The sequence below is a fragment of the Macaca thibetana genome, chromosome 11 (genome assembly GCF_024542745.1).
Source record: "Macaca thibetana thibetana isolate TM-01 chromosome 11, ASM2454274v1, whole genome shotgun sequence".
Lineage (NCBI taxonomy): Eukaryota > Metazoa > Chordata > Mammalia > Primates > Cercopithecidae > Macaca > Macaca thibetana.
In genome coordinates, this window is record NC_065588.1 from 31,730,229 (window position 1) to 31,749,990 (window position 19,762).

General features: G+C 44.6%; 1 non-coding gene across 1 annotated transcript; it reads right to left on the minus strand.

The window, feature by feature from the left end:
- Positions 1-13,734: 13,734 nt before the first annotated feature.
- LOC126931870 (U6 spliceosomal RNA) lies at positions 13,735-13,840 on the minus strand. The gene has a single exon (XR_007717979.1). It is a non-coding gene; the product is annotated as a U6 spliceosomal RNA (small nuclear RNA).
- Positions 13,841-19,762: the final 5,922 nt, after the last annotated feature.

The following is a 19,762-nucleotide window of genomic DNA, read 5'->3' on the forward strand; positions in this document are numbered from 1 at the left end:
TCACTAAATTCTATTAATTCTTTTCTTTCTATGTCTATCCACATAGCTCTGGCCCGGCCAGGCCCCTGTTTCCTCAACCCAGATTATTGAAGTACTTTTCTGATTTTTTTATTTCTTTGTAGCCTCTTTTCTCTATGGTAATCTATTTTACATATCTCTTTGCATCATTGCCCTGCACAAAAATATTGACTGCCTCTACCTTATACAGCAGAGGTCCCAAACTTGAGCTCCAAGGCTGAACGTAGTCTACAAATTTGTTTTACTACAACTCCACAGTGCTCTGACCATTATTTTTAAATTTGTTGGAATCCTTTCAGTGGGCCGTAGGTTTCACTGATTTGTGTTACCTGCCTGGCCTCTAGGCTTCCAGGTATGGTTGAGTAGACTTTCCTTTCTTTTTTTTCCCCCCTGAGATGGAGTCTCCCTCTGTTGCCCAGGCTGGAGTACAATGGCACAATCTTGGCTCACTGCAACCTCCACCTCCTGGGTTCAAACGATTCTCCTGCCTCAGCCTCCTGAGTAGCTGGGATGACAGTTGCACACCACCATGCCCAGCTAATTTTTGTATTTTTAGTAGAGATGGGGTTTCACCATGTTGGCCAGGCTGGTCTTGAACTCCTGACCTCAGGTGATCCACCCGCCTCAGCCTCCCAAAGTGCTGGGATTACAGGCATGAGCCACTGCGTCCAGCCGACTTTGCATTTTATAACTGTGCACATAACATCTAAAGTTGTGCAGTGCACAACCTATATAATCTGTACAACTCTACCCGGTGGCCCTATGGAAGCCTATGGACGTTTAGTGTGAACTCTAGTTTGTAAAACTAATGTCCTATCTAGCCCTGCCCACCATATCGACTAATCAAGCCCATCCTGTACCATAGTCTGGAAAAGGCTGACATTCCTAAAAATTTTGCACTCTAAGATAAGCCACGAAAACCAGAAATATTTGGAAAGCCTTGAATTCCAAGATAAACCATAAAGTTATTTTTTATGCAAAAGACAGAAACATTTTATTTTTCTTTTTATCAAAACTGACCCCAAAGTTATCCAATCAGAATTATTGACTAATATATAACAATCTGAGCTATCTCCTGACTTTGTGATTTTTTTTTTTTTAGACAGAGTCTTGCTCTTGATGCCCAGGCTGGAGTGCAATGGTGCGATTTCAGCTCACTGCAACCTCCACTTTCTGGGTTCAAGCGATTCTCCTGCCTCAGCCTTGAGAGTAGCTGGGATTACAGGCACCCACCACCATGTCCAGCTAATTTGTGTATTTTTAGTAGAGATGGGGTTTCACCATGTTATAATTCAAATACTTTTTTAAAAATTAGATGTGCTAGTTCTGTACCAACTTGTCTTTTTTTGCAAGTTAAAGTGCTAGTCGGTTCTCAAATTTGTCTCTGAATTTTGCAGGATAGAGTATAACATTCCTTAAATCCTAATTCCAAGCTCTTTACAATATGTGCCCTACATCTCTAAAGTTTTCTCCTTTGCATAAATACTACACTTGAGACAGACTAATTGTTTTCCCCCAACATAAACTTTACAATTCTCTGTTGCATTTCTACTCTCCAATACTTCTGATTCTTTCTCTCTCTCTTTTATCTGCATCCCTTCCGTTCTTCAAAGCCCATTTTGGTGGGTTTTTTTTTTTTTCCTTTTTGAGACGGAGTCTCGCTCTGTTTCCCAGGCTGGAGTGCAGTAGTGTGATCTTGGTTCACTACAACCTTCACCTCCCAGGTTCAAGTGATTCTCTTGCCTCAGCCTCCAGAGTAGCTGGGATTACAGGCACCTGCCACCACACCTGGCTAATTTTTGTGTTTTTAGTAGAGATGGGGTTTCACCATGTTGGCCAGGCTGGTCTCAAACTCCTACCTCAGGTGATCCGCACGCCTCAGCCTCCCAATTTGCTGAGATTACAGGTGTGAGCCGCCCCACCCGGCCTTTCAAGGCACATTTCAATCCCACCTCCTTCACAACGTGTTCTTCAGCCACCTTCGTTTTAATCTTTTTTTTTCTCTGCACTCTTTCTAACCTTATCATTTACTTGACACTATGCAAATTCTATATGTATATGTATTTCTCATTCATTTTTAGTAATTATCTTTTTTCTTATAAAAGTAATACTTGTCCAATTTAAAATACAAAAAGTATTGAGAAACAAACTGAAATGTTGAATCACATGTGATACACACACACACACACACACACACACACACACAAGTTGGCTGAATATCTGTTACTCTTGGGATGGGGAAACAATCATCTAGTCATCTGCCAAAAGGTATAAACCTAAAGTTTAGAAACAGAAATCTGACTTTATAAATGTTACAGTTCTATATGATATTTGTTCCATGGAGTAAATCACAAAGTTTCTCTGTCTCTGTTTTTTGTTTGTTTATTTTTTTGAGATGGAGTTTTACTCTCCTCACCCAGGCTGGAGTGCAATGGCACGATCTTGTCTCACTGCAACCTCCACCTCCCAGGTTCAAGCAATTCTCCTGTCTCAGCCTCCCAAGTAGCTGGGATTACAGGTGCCTGCCACCACACCTGGCTAATTTTTGTATTTTTAGTAGAGACGGGGGTTTCACCATGTTGGCCAGGCTGGTCTCGAACTCCTGACGTCAAGTGATCCCACCCACTTTGGCCTCCCAAAGTGCTGGGATTACAGGAGTGAGCCACCGTGCTTGGCCACAAAGTATCTCTTTTGTCAGGTGAGTTTTTTAACTTTTAAAAACAGGTCACAAAGTGAGCCAAGGATGGTGGCTCAGCCTGTTATCCTAGCACTTCAGGAGGCTGAGGCGGGTGGATCATGAGGTCAGGAGTTTGAGACCAGCCTGGCCAACATGACAAAACCTCATCTCTACTAAAAATACAAAAATTAGCCAAGCATGGTGGCGCACGCCTGTAGTCCCAGCTACTCGGGAAGCTGAGACAGGAGACTCACTTGAACCCCAGGAGGGAGATGTTGCAATGAGCCCAGATTGCACCACTGTACTCCAGCCAGGGTAACAGACAGAGTGAGACTCTGCCTCCAAAAATAAAAAAATAAAATAATGAAAAGCTATCAGATTGGTTATTGATACTTTCCACATCTGAAGAAATCTACCTTATTTTCAAAAGGCCAAAAAAGGAAGGGTTCCCTACCCCAGGTTAAAATATAGTAAAATCTCTGAGTAATTCATAACAAATAAAGCACCTTCACACTACCATAAATCTCCACGCTGTGTTCCAATCTGTTGAGTGCCTGAAGCCAACGACAGCTTTGGGGGTCCCCTCCCTCCATAATCTCTGTGCAGACCTCCACTTCACCCCAGATGCCTTTTGGAGTTTTCATTCTTTATTACAAACAATTGATAGTTTCTCAAAGTTTTATACACACAGCATAAAGAAAATCCGAACCCTTACTACTACACTGGGGGCACAGGGTGGGGAAGAGACTCAAAGAATAAGAGCCACTGTTTGCTGAACATCTGTGTACTGAGAACATTCCATCCTCAGAACCACCCTTATAAACTGTTACCATCCTCATTTTACAGATGAGGAAAACGAGGCTCGGAAGAGTTAACTAACCTAAGAGACCCTGAAGTCCTAGCATTTTCCACATGGAACCTGCAGGTCCCCTTTGCCTGCAGTTGTTCCTTCCACCTCTTCCTGCGCAGGACCTTAGCCCCTAACAGTTCATCCTGTCCAGGCTGATAAATCCAAAGTGCCCAATGGCTGCTCATCTGCAACCACGATTCCTCCCTCTTTCAAGAATCTCTTTGCCCAACTCGTCCCCAAACTAGCTGCATTCTGGCTGACAACCCCCTCTCCCACTCCAGCTAAAGTTTCATAAAATTCTTGCTGTTTCCTCCCCAAGACAGGCCATATTTTAGCTCCTTCTCAGGCCTGACATTTTGAATAATGTCTATGCTGATGGTGCTCTGGCTGGTTTTTTTTTTTCCACATTAATTTCGCCAAAGCCACGCAACTTCCCACACAGTGAAGAGATTGAGACCCTGATCTCTTCACTGCCGTACTATATCGGTAGTTTTCAACTTTAAAATCACTGGTTGAATTGTTTGTTTGCAACTTGAAATGTCCTTTCTTATAGAAGCGATACCATGGTCTGAAGCCAGCCTTTTCAGCTGTTATAATCATCCTGAAGCTGCCATAAGTGGAGGAAATAAGGCAGTAATGAAATAAAAGATTGCATTTAAGTGAATGAAAGAAACAGATTTTGGTAGAGTGACCATATAATTTACTATCCAACCAGGATACTCCGGAGAGTGAGAAGGTGCTATTAATAATTACACCAGGACGACAGGCATAAACTGAGGGCTGTCCTGGACGCATCAGGACATATGTTCACTCTAGGTTTAGGTCACAGCAGAATGGCTTTGAGCAATCCACCCTAACCTCCTTGAGCCTCAATTTCTTCTTCTTCTTTATTTTTTTTCTTTTGAGACATAGTCTCATTCTGTCATGCAGGCTAAAGTACAATGGTGTGATCTCAGCTCACTCAGCCCCAAACTCCTGGGCCCAAACAATCCTCCTGCCTCAGCCTCCCTCATACCTGGGACTAGAATTGCCCCACCAAGCCCAACTAATGAAAAACAATTTTTTTTTTTTTTTTTTTTTTTTGAGATGGAGTCTCACTATGTCGCCCAGGCTGGAGTGTGGTGGTGCAGTCTCGGCTCACTGCAAGCTCCGCCTCCCAGGTTCATGCCATTCTCCTGCCTCAGTCTCCCGAGTAGCTGGGACTACAGGTGCCCACCACCATGCCTGGCTAATTTTTTGTATTTTTAATAGAGATGGGGTTTCACCATGTTAGCCAGGATGGTCTTGATCTCCTGACCTCGTGATCCACCCGCCTCGGCCTCCCAAAGTGCTGGAATTACAGGCGTGAGCCACCGTGCCTGGCCAAAAACTTTTATTTATTTTTTTGTAGAACTGGAATCTCATTATTTTGCCCATGCTGGTTTCAAACTCCAATCCTCAAATGATCCCACTGCCTCAGCCTCCCAAAGTGCTGGGATTATAGGTGTGGGCCACCATCTCCAGCCTGAGCCTCAGTTTTTTTATTGTGAAATGGAAGGATTAACATTATGGGGTGATTGTGAGAATGACATGGGTCAGAGTCTATCATGCACAATTGAATTTGTAAAGTGCCATATAAATATACTTTTTCAGATAATAGTTATGACTAATACTATTACAGGAAAGGGGTCCTGATCCAGACCCCAAGAGAAGGTTCTGGATCTTGCACAAGAAAGAATTTGGGGTGAGTTCATAAAGTAGAGTGAAAGTAAGTTTATTAGAGAAGTAAAAGAATAAAAGAATGGCTACTCCCATAGGCAGAGCAGTGGCATAGGATGTTCGACTGAGTACACGTATAGTTATTTCTTGATTATATATTAAACAAGGGGTGGATTATTCATGAGTTTTCCAGGAAAGGGGCAGGGATTTACCCTAACTGAGGGTTCCTCCCCTTTTAGACCATATAGGGTAACTTCCTGATGTTGCCATGGCGTTTGTAAACTGTCGTGGTGCTGCTGGGAGTGTCTTTGAGCATGCTAATGCATTATAATTAGCGTTTAATGAGCAGTGAGGACAACCAGAGGTCACTTTCATCACCACCTTGGTTTTGGTGAGTTTTGGCTGCCTTCTTTGTTGCCTTGTTTTATCAGCAGGGTCTTTATGACCTCTATCTTGTCCTGTGACTAAGAATGCCTAACCTCCTGGGAATGCAGCCCAGTAAGTGTCAGCCTCATTTTACCCAGACCTTATTCAAGATGGAGTCCCTCTTGTTCCAATGCCTCTGACAATACTGCTGCCCTGAGGTGCCTGGTGCTAATTAGACCGCGATCACATGCATATTCGCTGTTGATTGATGTTGCTCTCCTCTGTGCCACTCTCCCTATGTGGGCAGTCTCCTCTACCTGTGGGAACAGCAAACCAACCAGTGAGAAAGGCCATCATCATTGCATTCTTTTGTGTGCCAAAGCACACAAACCACTTAGAGAATATTAGAGAATATGTTCTATTTCCTTCCAGAAAAAAAAAAAAAAAAAAAAACACAATTTTTTTTTTTTTTTTTTTTTTTTTTTTGAGACAGAGTCTGGGTGGAGTGCAGTGGCGCGATCTTAGCTCACTGTACCCTGCGCCTCCTGGGCTCAGGCAGTCCTCCTACCTTAGCCTCCGGAGTAGCTGGTACTACAGGCACATGCCACCATACCTGGCTAATTTTTTTGTATTTTTGGTAAAGATGGGGTTTCACTGTGTTGCCCAGGCTGGTCTCCAACGCCTGAGCTCAAGCCAGCTGCCTGCTTTGGCCTCCCAAAGTGCTGGGATTACAGGCATGAGCCACCGAGCCTGGATTCACACATTCCGTTTTGATTGAAATATAAAATGAGTTAGTGTTGGTGAGTGAAACATGAGATTTATAAACCCAAACCCCCATCAGCAAGCTAGTGAGAGACAGTGCTCGGCACGGGTGCTCAGCACACAGGAAGTCCTTGAGCACAGGCTCAGCTCACTTTTCACTTACAGTGGAAAATCTGCACTCAGGTTATGTCATCTTTGGATACTCCCTCCTCAGACTTCTCCCCAGATCTCTGTGCAAGGGGGCACTAATTAGACCAACATGCTTTGCAGCCCTTGTTGACTATTTCCCTCACTTCTCATCATAACATTGCCTTGAGGAGGAGACACTTCTACAGTAACCAGGACATGCTCGGGAAGTCCCACTTGTCTAATAGATAATGTGTCTATTAGACAAATGATAATAGGTGTTATGGGAGAAAATTATTGCGGCGTAAGGAGGACAGGTAGTCCAGAGGCAGGGGTGTGGAAATACTGCTTTACACACGGGTAGTCTGGACAGCTCCACCGTCAAGGTGATATCTGAATAGAAGTGAGAGAGCAAGCCATATGGATATGTGATTAAAGTGTCCCGAGTAAAGGGATGAGTAAGTTCAAAGGTCCTGAGGTGGAAGCATGCTACGCTCAGGGAACGGAAAGGAAGCCCATGTGTCTGGAGCTGAGGGACCAAGAGGGAGAACATAAGGAGAGGAGGTCAGGGAGGCCAGCGATGGGTGTGGGTAGTAAAATCATGAGTGAGATGGGAAGTCACTGGAGGTTTTGAGCCAAAATGTGACCTAATCTTACTTGCATTTTCATAAGATCCCTCAGAATACCATAGGAAGAACAGACACAGAGAAGTATAGCATTAGGAAGTTATCGCAATCGTTGAGGTGAGAAATGATGATGGTTTAGGCCACAGTAGTAGAAGTGAAGTGGTAAGAAGTGGTCAGTTATATACCATCATGAAGAATAAATGGAAAAAGAAAAGAAGTAAATTACTAATTAAAAAAAGAAGTGGTCATATTATGAGTATTTTGTTTTGAATTTAAAGTTAATCAAGTTTGTTAAATGATTCATGTAGAGTATGAGAGAAAGAGAGAAGCTGAAGATGACTCCAAGAGTTTTACCCTTAGCATGTAAAAGAAAAGCTTTTCTCCACTGAGATGGGGAACGCTTTAGGAAGAAAATTAGGAGGCTTTTTTTTTTTCTTTTAGATAAATTGAGTTTGGCCGGGCACAGTGGCTCATGCCTATAATCCCAGCACTTTGGGAGGCTGGGGCAGGTGGATCACTTGAGCCCAGGAGTTGTGACCAGCCTGGGCAACATAGTGAGACTACATCTCTACAGAAAAAAATTTTTTTAAAATTAGCTGGGCAGGCATGATGGCACACATATGTGGTCCCAGCTGCTCTGGAGACCGAGAGGGGAGGATCACTTAAGCCTGAGAGGTCGAGGCTGCAGTGAGCTATGATGGAGCCACTGCATCCCAGCCTGGGTAACAGAGCGAGATCCTGTCTCAAAAAAAAAAAAAAAAAAAGAGTTAGAGATACCTATCTAACATCCAAGTGGAGATGCTGAATCCACAGGAGTTCAGAGGAGAGACCCAGGCTGGAGGTCTAAATTGGATTATCAGCTTGTAGATGATCTTTAAAGCCATATGACTAGTTAAATCCACCTAAGGAGCAAGAGTAGACAGAGAAGGGAAGAGGTCCAGAGAGTGAGTTCTGGGCCTCCCCAGAAAAGAGTTGGGAGTGATGTGGAAGAATTAGCAAAGGATATTGAGAAGCAGCAGCCGGGGAAGTAGGAGGAGAATCAAGAGACAACGATGGGCTAGGCGTGGTAGCTCACGCCTGTAATCCCAGTACTTTGGGAGGCTGAGGCAGGCAGATCAGCTAAGGTCAAGAGTTCAACACCAGCCTGACCAACATGGAGAAACCCTGTCTCTACTAAAAACTCAAAATTAGTCAGATGTGGTATTGTGTGCCTGCAGTCCCAGCTACTCAGGAGGCTGAGGCAGGAGAATTGCTTGAACCCGGGAAGTGGAGGTTGCGGTGAGCCGAGATCGCAACATTGCACTCCAGCCTGGGCAACAAGAGCGAGACTCCATCTCAAAAATAAAAAAATGAAAATAAATTAAAAAATAAAAAGAGACGGCCAGGAGCGGTGGCTCACACCTGTAATCCCAGCACTTTGGGAGGCTGAGGCGGGCGGATTACCTAGGGTCAGGAGTTTGAGACCAGCCTGACCAACATGGAGAAACCCCGTCTCTACTAAAAATACAAAATTAGCCGGGCGTGGTGGCACATGCCTGTAATCCCAGCTACTCTGGAGGCTGAGGCAGGAGAACTCGGGAGGCGGAGGTTGCCGTAAGCCAAGATCACGCCATTGCACTCCAGCCTGGGCAACCAGAGCAAAATTCCATCTCAATAAATAAATAAATAAATGAAAAGAGACGATGATGTTGCAGAGGCCAAGTGAAGAAAACGTTCATAATCATACTCTAAAATAATAGGCTTCCTTGGCAGGGCACGGTGGCTCACACCTGTAATCCCAGCACTTTGGGAGGCCAAGCGGGCAGATCATGAGGTCAAGAGATGGAGACCATCCTGGCCAACATGGAGAAATCCCGTCTCTACTAAAAATACAAAAATTTGCTAGGTGTGGTGGCGGGTGCCTGTAGTCCCAGCTACTCAGGAGGCTGAGGCAGGAGAATCCCTTAAACCCAGGAGGTGGAGGTTGCAGTGAGCCGAGATCATGCCACTGCACTCTAGCCTGGCAACAGAGCAAGACTCTGTCTTTAAAAAAAAAAAAAAAAAAAAAAAAAAAAAAAAAAGCCTTCCCTTTTTTTTTTTATTTTGTCACATGATATTAATTTACTTGTATATCTCCTTATATCTCCTTCACTAGACTGTTAGGTTTTGTGGCCTGGTAATATATCACATCCATTACTCATCTCTAGAGCTTATGCTTAGCTCAGTGCCTGACACATGTTAGACTTTTCTCCTTTTATTTATTTATTTATTTATTTTTGAGATGGAGTCTTGCTCTGTCACCCAGGCTGGAGTGCAATGGCATTATCTTGGCTCACTGCAACCTCTGCCTCCTGGGCTCAAGCAATTCTCCTGCCTCAGCCTCCAGAGTAGCTGGGATTACAGGCGCCCACCACCACGCCCAACTAATTTTTTATTTTATTTTATTATTTTATTAATTTATTTTTAAGACAGGGTCTCACTCTGTCACCCAGGCTGGAGTGCAGTGGCATGATCTCGGCTCACTGTAACCTCTGCCTCCCGGGTTCAAGCGATTCTCCTGCCTCAGCCTCCCAAGTAGCTGGGATTATAGGTGCCTGCCACCATGCCTGGCTAATTTTTGTATTTTTAGTAGAGATGGGGTTTCTCCATGTTGTCCAGGCTGGTCTCAAGCTCCTGACCTCAGGTGAGCCACCCACCTCAGCCTCCCAAAGTGCTGGGATTATAGGCGTGAGCCACTGTGCCTGGCCTAATTTTTGTAGTTTAGTTAAGACCAGGTTTCACCATGTTGGCCAGGCTGGTGTTGAACTCCTGGCCTCAAGTATTCTGCCTGCCTCGGCCTCTCAAATTGCTGGAATTACAGATGTGAGCCATAGCGTCAGACCTAGGCTTTTCTCGATGGGAACGTTTCTCCTTCTTTCACAAAACCTTTTATTTTGAAAACAATATAAACTAGAGAAAAGTTGCAAGAATAGTAGCGCAATGAACTGAAACGCCCTTCACCTAGATCACTAATTGTTAGTAAACATTTTGCTACAATTGCTTTTTTTCTCTTTCTCTCCATTTGAAATTAAGTTATAGATATCACGACCCGACGTGCCTAAATAATTTATTGTCTATCCTTGAAGAAAGACATTCTCTTACAAAACCACTGTACAATCACCAAATTCAGGACATTTAACATTGATACACTATGATTATCAATATAGAGTCCATATTCAAATTTTGCCAATTGTCCCAATAATGCCTTCTGTAACAATCCTTCTCCCTTCACACCTTTCATTTAGTTCCCGTGTCTATTTAGGTTCCTTTAATCTGGAACAGTTCCTCAAACTTTGTTTTCTATGACACGAACATTTTTGAAGTGCACAGTGTTGACAAAAAGAGTCAAACTCTGTAAAATATTTGAAGAAATTTATTCTGAGCCAAATATAAGTGACTACGGTCTGTGACACAGCCCTCAGGAGGTCCTGAGAACATGTGCCCAAGGTGGTTGGGTGCAGCTTGGTTTTATACATTTTAGGGAGGGCATGAGACATCAATAAATATGTTTAAGAAATACATTGGTAGGCCGGGCGCGGTGGCTCAAGCCTGTAATCCCAGCACTTTGGGAGGCCGAGACGGGCGGATCACGAGGTCAGGAGATCGAGACCATCCTGGCTAATACGGTGAAACCCCGTCTCTACTAAAAATACAAAAAACTAGCCGGGCGAGGTGGCGGGCGCCTGTGGTCCCAGCTACTCGGGAGGCTGAGGCAGGAGAATGGCGGGAACCCGGGAGGCGGAGCTTGCAGTGAGCTGAGGTCCGGCCACTGCACTCCAGCCCGGCGACAGAGTGAGACTCCGTCTCAGAAAAAAAAAAAAAAAAAAAAAAAAAAAAAAAAAGAAATACATTGGTTTGGTCCAGAAAGGCGGGACAACTCAAAGCAGATAGGGTGGGTGGGGGGCAGTCAGGGGCCTTACAGGCTATAGGTAAATTTAAACATTTTCTGATGACAATTGGATGAGTTTGTCTAAAGACCTGGGATCCATAGAAAGGAAATGTTAAGGTTAAGATAAAAGATTATGGGGACCAGGCACGGTGGCTCACGCCTATAATCACAGCACTTTGGGAGGCTGAGGTGGGCAGATCACGAGGTCAAGAGATGGAGACCATCCTGGCCAACATGTAGAAACCCTGTCTCTACTAAAAATGCAAAAATTAGCTGGGCGTGGTGGCGTGCGCCTGTAGTCCCAGCTACTCAGGAGGTTGAGGCAGGAGAATTGCTTGAACCTGGGAGGCAGAGGTTGCAGTGAGCCGAGAGCAGCACTGCACTCCAGCCTGGCGACAGAGAGAGATTCTGCCTCAAAAAAAAAAGATTGTGGAGACTTGGCCAGGGCCGGTGGCTCACGCCTGTAATCCCAGCCCTTAGAACGGGAGCAGCAGCTCATGCCTGTAATCCCAGAACTTTGGGAGGCCAAGGCAGGTGGATCGCCTGAGGTCAGGAGTTCGAGACCAGCCTGGCCAGCATGGTGACCATTCTCTGCTAAAAGTACAAAAATTAGCTGGGCGTGGTGGCAGGCACCTGTAATCCCAGCTACTCAGGAAGTTGAGACAGGAGAATGGCTTGAACCCAGGAGGTAGAGGTTGCAATGAGCCAAGATCGCACCACTGCACTCCAGCCTGCGCAACAGCGTGAAACTCCGTCTCAAAACAAACAAAATTAGCCGGGTATGGTGATGCATGCCTGTAATCCCAGCTACTAGGGGGCCTGAGGCAGGAGGATCAGTTAAACCTGGGAGGTGGAGGTTGCAGTGAGCCTTTGGAAGGAGACCACTACTACTCCTGCTGCCCTCCTCCCCTCACCTTGCCTAGTTCACAAGACAGAAGAAAAAAGAGAAGGCAAAAAGTTAAAAAGAAACAAAAGTAAAATAAATAGCCAGACAACCTTGACACCACCACTCAGCCCTAGAAGTTAAAAAAAGTAATAATAATAACATCAAACCCTGACCTAAACTACTTGTGTTATCTGTAAATTCCAGACACTGTATGAAAAAAGCATTGTAAAACTTTTTGTTCTGTTAGCTGATGCATGTAGCTCCCAGTCACGTTTCCCACGCTTGCTTGATTTATCACGACCCTTTCACATGGACCCCTTAAAGTTGTAAGCTTTTAAAAAAGCCAAGAATTTTTTCTCGGGGAGCTCGGCTCTTAACACGCGAGTCTGCTGATGCTCCTGGCCGAATAAAAAACCTCTTCCTTCTTTAATCCGGTGTCTGAGGAGTTTTCTCTGTGGCTCATCCCGCTACAAGCCGAGATGGTATCACTCTACTCTAGCCTGGGCAACAGAGTGAGACTCCATCTCAATTAAAAAAAAAAAAGATTGCGGCAACCAAGGTTCTTTTGAAGTCTTTTTTTTTTTTTTTTGAGACAGAGTCTCGCTCTGTCGCCCAGGCTGGAGTGCAGTGGCGCAATCTCGGCTCACTGCAAGCTCCGCCTCCCGGCTTCACGCCATTCTCCTGCCTCAGCCTCCTGAGTAGCTGGGACTACAGGCGCCCGCCACCGCGCCCGGCTAATTTTTTGTATTTTTAGTAGAAACGGGGTTTCACCGTGGTCTCGATCTCCTGACCTTGTGATCCGCCCGCCTCGGCCTCCCAAAGTGCTGGGATTACAGGCGTGAGCCACCGCGCCCGGCCCTTTTGAAGTCTTATAGTGGCTACCCTTAGAGAGAATAAATGACAGATGTTTCCTATTCAGACCTTAAAAGGTGCTAGAGTCTTAGTTAATCTCTTCTGGAGTGCTCCATTCGGCAGCACATATATATAACAATCTCTTCAGGATTGGGAGAGCCTGGAAGAAAAAGATCTAGCTTTGTTAATAGAGATTCTTTACAGATGCGAATCTTCCCCTTCAAAGGACAGCTTTGCAGGGCCATTTCAAAATATGGCAAAGAAACATGTTTTGGGGTAAAATATTTTGCCTTTCTTCTTTGTCACGTAATGTTATGCCAGAGTCAGATTGGAAAGTAAGTCACAATATACAGGGTTAAATCACACCTCTGATGAGAATTTATAGTTTGTAGGACATGACTCTCCAGACCCTTAAGATAGGAATTTGGGCAAGAGAAAATAAATAAATAAATAAATAAAAATAAAAATAAAAATCAGAAGTTAGTCTTTACAGACAAATATATTTTTAGAATGTTCATCAATTTAGGTTTTCTAAATGTCTCTTTGTGATGAGGTTTCTTCCATTTTGGGCAGTAAACTACATAAATGATCTTGTATGTATATATTAGAAATACAGGCCCACAGCGGTGGCTTATGCCTGTAGTCCCAGCCCTTTGGGAGGCTGAGGTGAGCCTCACTTGAGGCCAGGAGTTCAAGACCAGCCTGGGCAACATGACAAAGCCACATCTCTACTAAAAATACAAAAATTAGTTGGGTGTGGTGGCATGTGCCTGTAATCCCAGCTACTCAGGTGGCTGAGGCAGGAGAATTGCTTGAACCCAGGAGGTGGAGGTTGCAGTGAGCCAAGATCATGCCATTGCACTCCAGCCTGAGAGACAGTGAGGCTCTGTCTCAAAACAAAAACAAAAACAAAAAACCCCACAATGTTGGGTAATTCACTATTAAAGAGTAATTTATCAATTAAGAAAAAATATGGAGCACGAATTTCCATTTCAGCATGTCATCCTCTCACAGGAGGCATGCTAATCTACTTTGTATCATCCAATTTTAATATATATGCTAGGCCGTGTGCGGTGGCTCACGCCCGTAATCCCAGTACTTTGGGAGGCCAAGGCGGGCAGATCATGAGGTCAGGAGATCGGGACCATCCTGGCTAACACGGTGAAACCCTGTCTCTACTAAAAATACAAAAAATTAGCTGGGCGTGGTGGCAGGCGCCTGTAGTCCCAGTTACTGAGGCAGGAGAATGGTGTGAACCCAGGAGGCGGAGCTTGCAGTGAGCCAAGATCGCGCCACTGCACTCCAGCCTGGGCGACAGAGTGAGATTCTGTCTCAAAAAAAAAAAAAAAAAAAAAAATTATATATATGTATATGTATATATATGCTGAAGCAAGCACAATTTACCAATTTTTTAAAGGAGAATTATGTCAAATCAAAAACTGTGATGGGACCAGGCAAGGTATCTCATGCCTGTAATACCAACACTTTGGGAGGTCAATGTGGGAAGATTGCTAGAGGCCAGGAGTTTCAGACCAGCCTGGGCAGTATAGCAAGATCCTGTCTCTTAAAAAAAAAAAAAAAAGGAAATTGTGATGGGTGTGAGACCTTATCCTACTTGTATAGTCATAAATAAGCACATAGAGATGATAAATAAATAGATACTAGCCGAAACATCAGGTCTCGGAGTCAAAGATCAGAGCTTTACTCCCAGCAATAAGAGTAGCCACAGTGACTTTGCTGAGTTGTCCTCAAGCCTGAGAGTTCATATGGGAAAGAGACTCTCCTCAAAGGAGAGGGAAAAAGCTTTGTTCCCTAAGGTAAACATATTTTCCTTAGGAACAGATTCTCACCTTTTGGAATCTAAATCTCTATCTCTACTGGGAAGATAAAACCAGCCTCTTTGAGGCTTTTCTCCACTTTTGACATGAAAAGTCATGGAGAGAGAGTTCTCTACATTCTTTCAGAAGTCTTTCTAGGGAGGAGGGGAAGTTCCCTATCCTGGAATGTAAGGCTCTGCCTCCAGGTAAGATAAGAGAAGTTTTATTATCCTTTAAGTGGAAGCCAATGGCTCCATAATGAAGGTTGTAGAGAACAAATATTTATGGGGGAAATGAAAGTAAGCATTCTTATTTTAATAGTAGATCAGTATCTGTGGTTCAAGAGGCTGAAGTTTTGCAGGAACACTGAGTAATACAGGGAAAATGTATTTCCCACAGACTACAGGGCAAAACTTCAGAATAGATAAAAGTTGACTTTCGTAACACACGGACATCCCTTCTGCCCTCCTTCCCCCACATTTACTGCATCTTTTCTTTGATCTTTGGTGCTCTCACGGGACTCTACCCTGTACTTCTATTTTGGGGTATGGATCCCCTCCCAAAGACTCTGTTACAAGATTACTTTTCCCATATTTTAAATCCCATACTTTTAGAGTAGCTCATCTCAGCTAGTTGTTAGAAGGAAAGCAAACTAAGTCAAAATTAGTCATCAGTGAATTATTAGCTTTTACTACTGCAGGAGATATATTTTTTTCAAGAGTACCAATACTTGTCATGTGGATGGGAGATACTGTAAAAATAAAGTGAGGTGGAAAAAAAAAGTTTGTGAAAGTATACTTGTAATACATAAAATACCGTATAAATGAAAGTAGATTTGTGTAATAATTCTAAACCAAAAATAAAATTCTAAGGCCCCCCAACCATCTGAATGGACTTTCTCCTGGCCAGGGCACTTTTTTTTTTTTTTTTTTTTTTTTTTTTTTTTTGAGACGGAGTCTCGCTCTGCCACCCAGCCTGGAGTGCAGTGGCCGGATCTCAGCTCACTGCAAGCTCCGCCTCCCGGGTTCACGCCATTCTCCTGCCTCAGCCTCCCGAGTAGCTGGGACTACAGGCGCCCGCCACCTCGCCCGGCTAGTTTTTTGTAGTTTTTAGTAGAGACGGGGTTTCACAGTGTCAGCCAGGATGGTCTCGATCTCCTGACCTCGTGATCCGCCTGTCTCGGCCTCCCAAAATGCTGGGATTACAGGCTTGAGCCACCGCACCCGGCCTTGAGCCACCGCGCCCGGCCTGCACTTTTAAAATTTAACCGGGAAGACTGGTTTAGGCCATAATGGAAAAGTGGGGGCGGGGGTCAGACATGCCTTGTTATACCTCTCTGGCATTAACATCAACACATAATTCAGTCCGATAAGAAATATTTTACAGCCTATTCTCTCTGAAGCCCACTAACTGAAGGCCTCCTCTGCAAATCAGAACTTTGGTCTCCATAATCCTTCATCTTAACCCAGACATTTCCTTTCTATTCATCCCAGGTCTTTAGATAAACTCAACCAATTGTCAAGCAGAAAACTTTTAAATCTACCTGCAGCCTGGCAGCCTCTCCTCTAACCCCCTTCCAGTGGTCTCGCCCTTCTGAACCGAACCAATGTATTTCCTAAATGTATTTGATGGAAGTCTCATGTCTCCTTAAAGTGTGTAAAACTAAGCTGCGCCCCATTAGCCTTGGGCACACATTCTCAGGATGTCCTGAGTGCTGTGTCACGGGCCATGATCACTCAAGTTTGGCAGAATAAATTTCTTCAAATATTTTACAGTTTGACTCTTTTCATTGACATAATTATGCACCCAGACCTGGGAAAGAGAAGACACTTATTGCAGTGTATTTTAATACAAATTGTGTTGACTTCCTGCGTTTTAGGGCATAGGTCTTCATTTTCCTGCCTCTGTTTCATGACCACAAGATAGCTGCTGCACCCACATGTCAGGCCTCTGAGCCCAAGCTAAGCCATCATATCCCCTGTGACCTGCACGTATACATCCAGATCACCTGAAGTAACTGAAGAATCATGAAAGAAGTGAAAATGGCCCATTCCTGCCTTAACTGATGACATTCCACCATTGTGATTTGTTCCTGCTCCACCTTAACTGAGCGATTAACCTTGTAAAATTCCTTCTCCTGGCTCAGAAGCTCCCCCACTGAGCACCTTGTGACCCCTGCCCCTGCCCACCAGAGAACAACCCCCTTTAACTGTAATTTTCCACTACCCACCCAAATCCTATAAAATGGCCCCACCCCATCTCCCTTCTCTGACTCTCTTTTTGGACTCAGCCCACCTGCACCCAGGTGAAATAAACAGCCTTGTTGCTCACACAAAGCCTGTCTGGTGGTCTTTTCACACGGACGTGCGTGATACCACAGACTCACATTTACATTCCTGGCAGAAAGAGGAATATAAAGTAAAGGATGAAGAGGCAAAAAAGCTTGTCTTTTTATTCTGAAAAGGACACTACCCTCAGAAACCACCACCTTCATCTTACTGCTAAGCGCGGCGCCACATGACTAGCACAAGTGCAAATAGGATGGGAAAGTGAGTTTTTAAATTGAACACATGGCTATTTCAAATAAAAGCAGGGTTGTATTATGAAAAATGGTGTCTCTCTCTCTCTCTCTCTGTGTGTGTGTGTGTGTGTGTGTGTGTGTGTAGAGGGGATATTTTTTAAATAGGAAACTAATAGCGTTAGCTCCATCCAGCAATTTTACCTCCAGGCATTTATCCTATAGTGATATTTGAGGACTAAGCTCTGATTTTTTTCCCCCAAATTCCTACCTAAGGGGTCTGGGGAGTCATGCCCTACAAATGATCAATTCTCATCAGATGGGTTTTATTTAATCCTGTATGTTGTGACTTACTTTCCAATCTGACTCTGGCATAACAAGGAAGAAAATCAAAATATTTTTACCACAATACGTGTTTCTCTGGCATGCCTTGAAATTGCCCTGCAAAGCCTCTTGTGGGAAAAATCCACATTCCGTAGAGAATCCCCTTCCTCCTTTGTTTTCCTTCCTTCCTTTCCAGATCCAGGAGATAATCAGCTAAGAGCCAGGCACCCTTCTAAGTGCAATAAGAAACATTTTGCAAACTGCTCTCCCTGAAGTCTGCTATCTGAGAGCTTCCTCTGCACAATAAAACCTGGTCTCCACAATCCTTTATCTTAATCTGAACATTTTCTTTCCATTGATCCCAGGTCTTCAGATAAACTCAACCAACTATCAACCAGAAAGTGTTTAAATTTACCTGTAGCGTGGAAGCCCCGGCTTTGCGTTGTCCTGCCTTTCTGAACCAAACCAATGTATTTCTTAAATGTATTTGATTGGTGTCTCACGTATCCCTAAAATGTATAAACCCAAGCTGTGCCCCAACCACCTTGAGCACATGTTCTCAGGACCTCCTGCAGGCTGTGTCATGGGCCATGGTCACCCATATTTGGCTCAGAATAAATCTCTTCAAATAGTTAACAGAGTTTGACGCTTTTCATCAACATATCCACCGTGGCAGAATCTGTTGGTGTCCCCACCTCAATCCCTGGGGATCCCTGGTACCATTTTGTGGTGCCCATTCCCCCAGGAGCTGTGGGCACTGCTGGTAATGGTTTCTACCTACAACCCCAGGGGATTGGACTTGCATGATTAGAGCCATCTGGACATGAGGTTCATGGGAGTCATGTGCTGCTTTAACCAGTGACTGTCTATGGTGGGGTACAAATGTTCTGGTCTCTTGCCTAAGGACAGACAGATTCTGCTTGCACTTTATGCTTCAGGGCTCCCGGTAGGAACAGGCTGAGTCTAGACTTCCCCTGAAACCATCCTTGCGTTCCTTCTTCCCCTCCCCTGGCCTGCTTCCCTCCCTCAGTCTCCTAGATTTCTACCTAGACTACTTTCCTAATAAATCACTTGCCTACTAAGCTCCACCAGTCTCAGCTTCTAGGGAAATAGACTGAAGACACTCACGCATGCACAAAATAACATATACAAGGTTATCCATTGCTTCATTATTCATAATAGGAAAAGACTGTTAACAAGCAGATGTTCATCACTAGGCTCCTGGTTAAATAAAATACAGCTGCCCCAGGAAGGAAACTAGGGGTTCAGGAATAGGGTGAAAAGTAAACTTTCACTGAACTTTTAGTTCTTTCTGAATTTTTTTTTTTTGAAACAGAGTGTCCCCCTCGCCCAGGATGGAGTGTAGTGGTACGATCTCGGCTCACCACAACCTCCACCTTCTGTTTTCAAGTGATTCTCATGCCTCAGCTTCCTGAGTAGCTGGGATTACAGGTGTGCATCGCCACGCCCGGCTAATTTTTGTATTTTTAGTAGAGATGGGGTTTCACCATGTTGGCCAGGCTGGTCTCGAACTCCTGACTTCAGGTGATCCACCTGCCTTTGCCTCCCAAAGTGCTGGGATTACAGGCGTGAGCCACTGTGCCCGGCCTCTTTCTGAATTTTGAAGCATTTGGATGTATGGCATTTTTTTTTTTTAAGATGGAGTCTCGCTCTGTCACCAGGCTGGAGTACAGTGGCGAGATCTCGGCTCACTGTAACCTCCGCTTCCCGGGTTCGAGCGATTCTCTTGCCTCAGCCTCCTGAGTAGCTGGGACTACAGGCGTGTGCCACCATGCCCGGCTGATTTTTTTATTTTCAGTAGAGACGCGGTTTCACCATGTTGGCCAGGATGGTCTCAAACTCCCGACCTCAGGTGATCCTTCCGCCTTGGCCTCCCAAAGTGCTGGGATTATAGGCGTGACCCACCACGCCTGGCCTGCTTTTTTTTTTTTTTTTGAGACAGAGTCTCACTCTGTCGCCCAGGCTGGAGTGCAGTGGCACAATCTCAGCTCACTGCAAGCTCCGCATCCCGGGTTCATACCATTCTCCTGCCTCAGCCTCCCGAGTAGCTGGGACTACAGGCGCCTGCCACTACGCTTGGCTAATTTTTTGTATTTTTAGTAGAGACGAGGTTTCACCATGTTAGCCAATATGTTCTCAATCTCCTGACGTGATCCGCCCGCCTCAGCCTCCCAAAGTGCTGGGATTACAGGTGTGAGCCACTGCGCCCGGCCTGGCCTGCTTATTTTTTTAAAAAAATAAAATTAATGTTAAAATAATTAATTAAGGCTGGACACAGTGGCTCACACCTGTAATCCTAGCACTTTGGGAGGCC